The sequence below is a fragment of the Gossypium hirsutum genome, chromosome A06 (genome assembly GCF_007990345.1).
Source record: "Gossypium hirsutum isolate 1008001.06 chromosome A06, Gossypium_hirsutum_v2.1, whole genome shotgun sequence".
In the NCBI taxonomy this organism is placed as follows: domain Eukaryota; kingdom Viridiplantae; phylum Streptophyta; class Magnoliopsida; order Malvales; family Malvaceae; genus Gossypium; species Gossypium hirsutum.
The window spans coordinates 47,267,834-47,275,427 of record NC_053429.1 but is presented as its reverse complement, the minus strand read 5'-3'; the positions used below and the strand labels follow the sequence as shown (position 1 = coordinate 47,275,427).

The following is a 7,594-nucleotide window of genomic DNA, read 5'->3' as shown; positions in this document are numbered from 1 at the left end:
TAGTTTAGATAAACAAATCCCTTAATTTTTAGGCTAGATAATAAAAAGAAAGCAATTACTAGTACTCCTGGTTCCTTTGGGTTCGACAATTTGGTCTTACTAAAAATATACTACTATTCGATAGGTACACTTGCCTTCATCGTGATAATAGTTAGTTTCAAGAACGATTAATTATAAATTTTTAAAACCTGTCGTGAATATCACGTATCAAGTTTTTGGCGCCGTTGCCGGGGAACTAAGATATTAGGAACACTCGATTTTTATTACTTTAGTCATTTTATTTTATTTGAAATTTAAATTTTTATTTTCATTTCTAATTTTCTCTTTTATTCACTTCTGGCAGGTTTTTTTTATAGTGTATGACTAGAAGAAACCCATCGGGACCATTACTTTTTGATAGTGAGATTGATCGCATAGCTCGTAGAAACCGAAGAGAAATAAGACGAAGCTTAAGATACACAGATGGAGAGCAAGAGGACGATATTCAAACCACAACCGAGGAGATGGCTGAAAATCAGGAAAATCCACTACCTCTTGTGATTGCTACTGATCCAGTAAATCAGAATCATGCTCTACGCACTATGTATGATTATGCTAAACCGAATTTAACAGGAACTGAGTCAAGTATAGTTAGGCCTGCTATTACTACAAATAATTTTGAACTGAAACCTAACACAATTCAAATGATACAACAATTTGTTCAGTTTGATGGTTTGCAGGATGAGGATCCAAACAATCACTTGGTGAATTTTCTGGAGTTTTACGACACATTTAAAATCAATGGCGTTTCGGAGCACGACATACACCTTCGGTTATTTCCCTTTTCATTAAGGAATAAGGCTAAACAGTGGTTGAACTCATTACCACGAGGGTCAATCACTACTTGGGAACAAATGACTGAAAATTTTTTACTAAAATATTTCCCACCGGCTAAAATGGCTAAATTAAGGAATGATATCTCTTCTTTTATGCAGATGGAACTAGAAACGCTCTACAATGCATGGGAGAGATACAAAGATCTATTGAGAAGGTGCCCTCACCATGGATTACCCCTTTGTCTACAAGTTCAAACTTTTCACAATGGGCTAAATCCTTCGACTAGACAGATGGTTGACGCAGCCGTTGGTAGGAATATCAATAATAAGACACCTGAGGATGCTTATGAATTTATAGAAGAGATGCCATGAATAATTATCAGTGGCAAGTCATGAGGACAAAGCCAACGAAAGCAGTCGACGTTTTTAATGTTGATTCAGTCACCATGCTCTCAAATCAGGTAGAATTTTTGAATAGAAAATTTGACGGTTTTCTTGGTTCTTCACAAGTTCACCCAGTAATGCAATGCAATGCAAGTGGAGGAGGGACGAGCAATTCAGAATACCTACCTTATGGCCAAAATATGGAAAACGAGCAATTAAATTATATGGGTAATAATCCTCAACCTCAAAATAATCCCTATAGCAACACTTACAATGCAGGATGTAGGAACCACCCAAATTTCTCATGGGGAGGCCAAGGGAATCAGAGACCACCATCACCTCCAGGCTTCCAACAACCATCTTACCAATAAGAGAAAAAGTCGAACCTTGAAGAGATGCTAACAAAATTCATCTCAGTTCAGAAACTCGTTTTTAAAATACTGAGACAACACTTAAGAACCAACAAGCGTCGATCCAAGTGCTCGAAACTCAGATAGGCCAGTTCGCTAAATTGATATCTGAATGACCACAAGGTAGCCTACTGAGTAACACTGAATCTAACCCAAGAAAGTAGCTCAATGTGATTACCATTCAAGATGAGGAAGGGTTAGTTGCACCTGAACCAGAACCGAGGCAAGAAACTGTGGTAAGTAAAAGTAAAGGTGAGGTGGACCACAATGACCAAAAACAGGTAAGTAAAGAGTATAAACCACGTGTACCATACCTCAATGCGACAAGGAAAGACCGCACAGATGAACAATTTGGTAAATTCCTTAAACTATTAAAGAAATTGCAGATTAACTTACCATTTATTGGAGCTCTTTCGCAGATGCCAAATGCAGTCAAATTCTTAAATGAACTTTTAGCAAATAAATGGAAGTTGGATGTAACACCCCTTACCTGTATCCAAGGCTAGAATAGAGTACGAGGCATTACCAAACTTAACAATACACATAGACGAAAATCGGGCCATAAAATTTCATTTAATTCAAAACTTTTCGAATACATGAATGACAAACAAAGCGAACTATATCATCACATCAAAACATAGTACATGGCACGATTAATTAAACTTATAAACCATAATGGATAAGGACTACATCTCATGATGATATACGATAACTCAATGCAGACTGATACGTATGGTCAAAATCATAATAAAAATACATATCACAAACCAACTTCCTATACATGCCACAAACTTGATATTTCTAATATTTGAATTAATTCTCAAAAAATGATAGTTTGATAGTGTGATTTTGCCTCCGACGATCTCCAACCTCGAGCCGGCCTGCCGCTACTAAAGAAATGGAGAGGATGGGTAAACTGTACGCTTAGTAAGTTAATATGAAAATAATAAGTGTAGTAGCCCAAGTTTGACCGGGCCTTAAAACCAAAACAGAAATATGAAATAAATAAATGTTATTTATTTTAAAAGTCCAGTTTACAAGAGCCCAAACACAGGCCCAAATAACTTTCAAACCCAAAAAAAATAAAACCCAGTAGCCCAAATACCTAAACCCTATGCCCGATTACAACCTGATAGCCCATACCCGTTACACCCAGACCCAAAAAATAAATGAGGCCCAAGTGGCCCAATTTGTTAAACAGAAAGCAGAGAGACATAGGGTTTCAGAAACCCTAGGCGCCGCAAGCATCCCAAGCGTCATGACTGTTCGTCTCGTGCCGTTCCAGTGGGCTCCATCGGTGCCGTGGCTTTGGCCTCGTACCACGCCGCGATCATCGTGTGAATCGACATCACCGTGATGTTCTCGCAAATACCTGCAAGACAGGACAAAAGAAACCAGCAGACAGGAAACAGAAAAGGAAACCAAATAGTAGCAAATAAACTGAAACCAATAAGGAAAGAAATCAAAGATTTCTTTCCTAAACATGTATAGTCTAAAGGCTATAAAGCCTTTCCTCCGATTTGTAAAAAAGGGACTTACATTCTTGGAATATACAGAGAGAATCAATAAAAAGAGAATATAGAGATTCAACAAAAGAATTTATTCTTGCGCACATATACAAAAAGCATCACAGTCGATTGAATATACAAAGGTGAAATTCTCTTTTAAATACATGCACATATATATTGCGATTAAAAAAGAAAAAGGGAGACGAACCTCTTTCGATCTGCGCTAAAACGGAAAATTTCCCAATCTCCGACCACCACGCTGGCGACGTTCGCGGTGGCGCGTGGGCGCGTATGCGCCTGAGAACAGGGGCCCGACGAGGCTCTGAGGCCGACCCCGAATCCTCCTACAGAGGATTTCTTTAAGTTTCTTTTTTAAACTAGGTATCCAAATGATTTCAAAACTGAAATTTGGCTTATATAGCCCTAACGAAACGGTGCAGTTTCACTTAAAACCAATTAGCTTTAAACAACGTCGTACCAAAGCTAGGATCCGCGTGTTGACCCGAGACCTAGGGAGGATCCGCGTGTTTTTGGAAAATGGGCTAATTTTGTCAATCGGTCCTTCTGCATTTTAAGCTTTATAATTTCATTTTGTTGTTATTTTAATTCGGCCCTAATCTCTTATATTTACTTCAATTTAGTCCTACTGGCCATTAAAACTTATTCTGAGGAACGACATTGTTTTCTGGGACTAGGGCAAATTGCCCAGTGAGTCCTCTGAATTTAACGCGCATTTCAAATCAGGCCGAGGATTTTTATTATTTTGCAAATTAGCCTTAGATTTTCTAATTAAATTCAATTTTAATCCTTTTTATATTTTAATTTACTTTAAATACTTTATATATTTTTTTAAATATTAGTTATATATTACTATTATTATCCATTATTTTTTATTATCATATATTTTATCTATAAATTATATTATATTATATATTTTATTTTATATATTTCTTTATATATTTTTTTTATAAAATTGTATTATTATTTACTAAATTTGTAAATGGCAAATAAATTTAAAAAAATATTAATAAATAATAGTATATATATTATCCTTATTTATAATAATATTCATATTCCATTTATATATTACACCTTTTCTTATTTATATAGTTTATATATGTATATTATTTATTTTATAATATTCTTATGAAAATTACTCATATCCTATTTATTGTTTTAAATTTTACCTATAATATGGGCTATACATCATATATATTTTTAAATTCTATTATATGTTATATATTTTTATATACTATGTTTCTATATGTAAAATATTTGTTACTTTATTATTATTATACGTATACCATATTTTATTTCATACTATATTTTTATTATTCAATATTCCTTATAATATCTATCTTTCTCATATATATATTTTTATTATATATTATAAATTTTGTTTTTTTATACTAATTATTTTACCATATTTTTATATGCAAAATACTTATTATATTTTATTATTTTATATTATATTTCCTTATATTTTATTCATATTATATTATTATACATAACTTATTTTAAACATTTTAATTTATATTTTAGGTATTTTTTATCAATAATTACTCACTTTATTTTATATTTTAATATATATTATATTATATCAATATATTAGATGTTGGTCTCATAATTTTATTAAATGTTGAGTGCTTGACTTATTATTATTTTTATTGTATTTTTATTATATATATGTGTCAAATTGTATATCATGCATCATTTTTATTATCAATATGTTTAAATATATGATGAATTATATGTTTATGTGTTTTTACCTATTCTTCTTAAATATATATCGTGTTTTATGCATATTTTACTTATTTAAAATTTGCCATGTTTCTTATATGTATATGTTAGTTATTGTGCTTTTATTTACCTATTACTATAACATGTTATCCCATATGTTATGTTAATATGCTCCTTCATGCATCGATCTAAAAAACGAGACTTTAAAGTTTTCAAAAATAAAGGCAATACTTGGTGTTTAGAAATTTCGAGAAAAGTAGTGCCCTAACTTATTGGGTTGCAACTTTTCTCGTTGAGTTCGAATAGTCAAGCACCCTTCTAAGTTTTTCAGGTTTTCTAAGTGCAAGCAACTTTCTCAGAATTTCAAGGCATTGTGTCCTAACTTACTGGATATGACGTTTCGTTGTTTCGAGATAGGGATTTCCAACAAAGCTAACTTAGTGTCAGATATCTTAAAAATATTACGTCCTAACTTATTGGATGTAATATTTTGATTTATTTGATACAAGTGAACCCTAATTTTCAAAATAAAAAATATTAAAAGAGGATTGCATCTTAAAATTTTTAAATTTCCGACATTAAAGACACTTGATAATCAATTAGGTACCAATTTTTGGGCGTTACGAGGGTGCTAACCCTTCCTCATACGTAACTGACTCCTGAATCCATTTTCTCAACTTCCGTAGACCAAAATTAATGTTTTAAAACAAAACATTTTATAAGGTGATCCAATCACACCTAAAAAATTGGTGGCGACTCCCGTTTTCGTTTTTCTTGAAGTCGATTCCCATTTTCCAAAACTCGATTTAAAAATGGTTTCGACAGCTTGGTGACTCCACTGGGGACTAATAAGAGAGTCAAGCCGTATAATTGATTACCTTTTGTCTTAATGTCAGAAATTTGAAAAATTTTAAAATTCAATCCTCTTTGCATTACATGTGTTTGTATTATTGCATATGTTATATATTCTGATACACATTGCATTTGCATGACCGTTGTGGTCACACCCTTAAGTGGGAGTGAGAGACTACGCCTTCGTGAGGCTTTTGCCTTCGTGTAGGATAGTGGATCACTTTCGGGATACATCTGTACCTATGGTTTCGTGAGATTTTCATCTCCGTGTAGCCATAGGGAAATGTATTCCCCTGAACTGAACTCATTTCAAATGAGCCTATAATGGGTGAGAATCGAGGAATCTGCTGGTTCGGGTACCTCAAACTTTAGAACTAACCTCAATAGAAAAACCGTAAGAGCCCAACTTAGTTAGAGTTATACTTTAGATATTACCCTTATAAATTATCGTTGAGATTTATTGATATCATGTGATACTGACAATTTCTTTTCTTTTGTTTGCATGTCATTTTGATTTACAAAGGTATCGATTCACGGTCAGTTTCTAAGTTAGGAAGTTTTATTATGGAGAACGAACTTCTTGATAGAGTGGAGGGCAACGTGGATGTTCATAGATGGTCAGAGCAAACTCAGCTAGAAAAGGGAGACAGTATAACTATGGGATATGTGTCGGAGCTGTCAGATTATACTCATATTAGTGTCACACAGAATAATCTCCAAGAGCTTAAGGAAATTTGGGATCAGTGGGGCAATGAGACCAAGCAGTTATTCTATGATAATTACGGAGATTTACCTTACTTGCTCGATATTCAGGTAGATAAGCACTTGTTCCGAGCCTTTGCTCAGTTTTGGAACCCGGCGTACAGTTGTTTCACTTCTGGGGAAGTAGATTTGGTACCTACCGTGGAGGAGTACACTGCCTTACTTCGTTGTCCCAGGTTTCAGAGTGATAGGATCTATTCTCGAGCTGCTTGTGTCCCTACCTTTTGGAAGAAATTAATGACCATTACGGGAATGAGTGAGTAGTGGATCACGGCCAGAATTAAAGAAAAGGGTGAGTGCAAGTGCATTTCGTAGGACGCTTTGAAAGATCTGATTTTGACACACCCCGATGTGACGAAGAAGGTAGACGTTTTTGCCTTAAGTTTGTATGGACTGATGGTTTTCCTTAGGGCTTTGGGATATGTGGACAAGGCAACCACGGATCTTTTTCATCGACTCAGTAAAAGGGTCACTTCCGTCCCTGCAATTTTGGCGGAGACATTCAGGTCCTTAGGTGCATGTAGGAGGGCTGGTGCAGGCAGGTTTATAGGGTGTGCTCAGTTACTTTTGGCTTGGTTCTACAGTCACTTTTGATTGATTGATGGGATTTTTTTGTCGGGTTTTCTTTTAGAACTACTCCCCGTTGAAAGATATAGTAGTCTCATCTAGGAAAGTGGATATGCCGGAAGAGAATTGGATGGCATTACTTTGGAATCTACAGTCGGAGGATGTTGAGTGGAGAGCTCCATGGATGGTTCCTGGAGAGATACTTTATCGATGCGGCAGCTTTGAGTGGGTTCCCCTGTTGGGAATTTGGGGTGCCATTGGTTATGCCCCTTTGCTCGTGCTAAGGCAGCATGGATTGAGACAGTTTGTACCAATGACTCATGGGTTGGCTCAAAGTGAGTTTGTATACAGAGGAGCCGATTACAAGAGGAAGGTTAACGAGGTTTCTAGTGCTTGGAACAAGACTTGTCGATTGAAAGGAGTGGCCATTAATCCTGCTACGACACCAGAATATGTCGAGTGGAGGAGTAGAAGGATTAACGATAATGTCCCTATGACAAAAATGGAGGAAGTTCAACCAATGGAGGAATATCTACAAGTGATACCCTCGGAGCTT

The 7,594-nt window shown here is 35.1% G+C and overlaps 1 non-coding gene across 1 annotated transcript; it reads right to left on the bottom strand.

Moving 5' to 3' along the window:
* Positions 1 to 941: 941 nt before the first annotated feature.
* Positions 942 to 1,048, bottom strand: LOC121231603 (small nucleolar RNA R71). Its single transcript, XR_005929659.1, has one exon. It is a non-coding gene; the product is annotated as a small nucleolar RNA R71 (small nucleolar RNA).
* Positions 1,049 to 7,594: the final 6,546 nt, after the last annotated feature.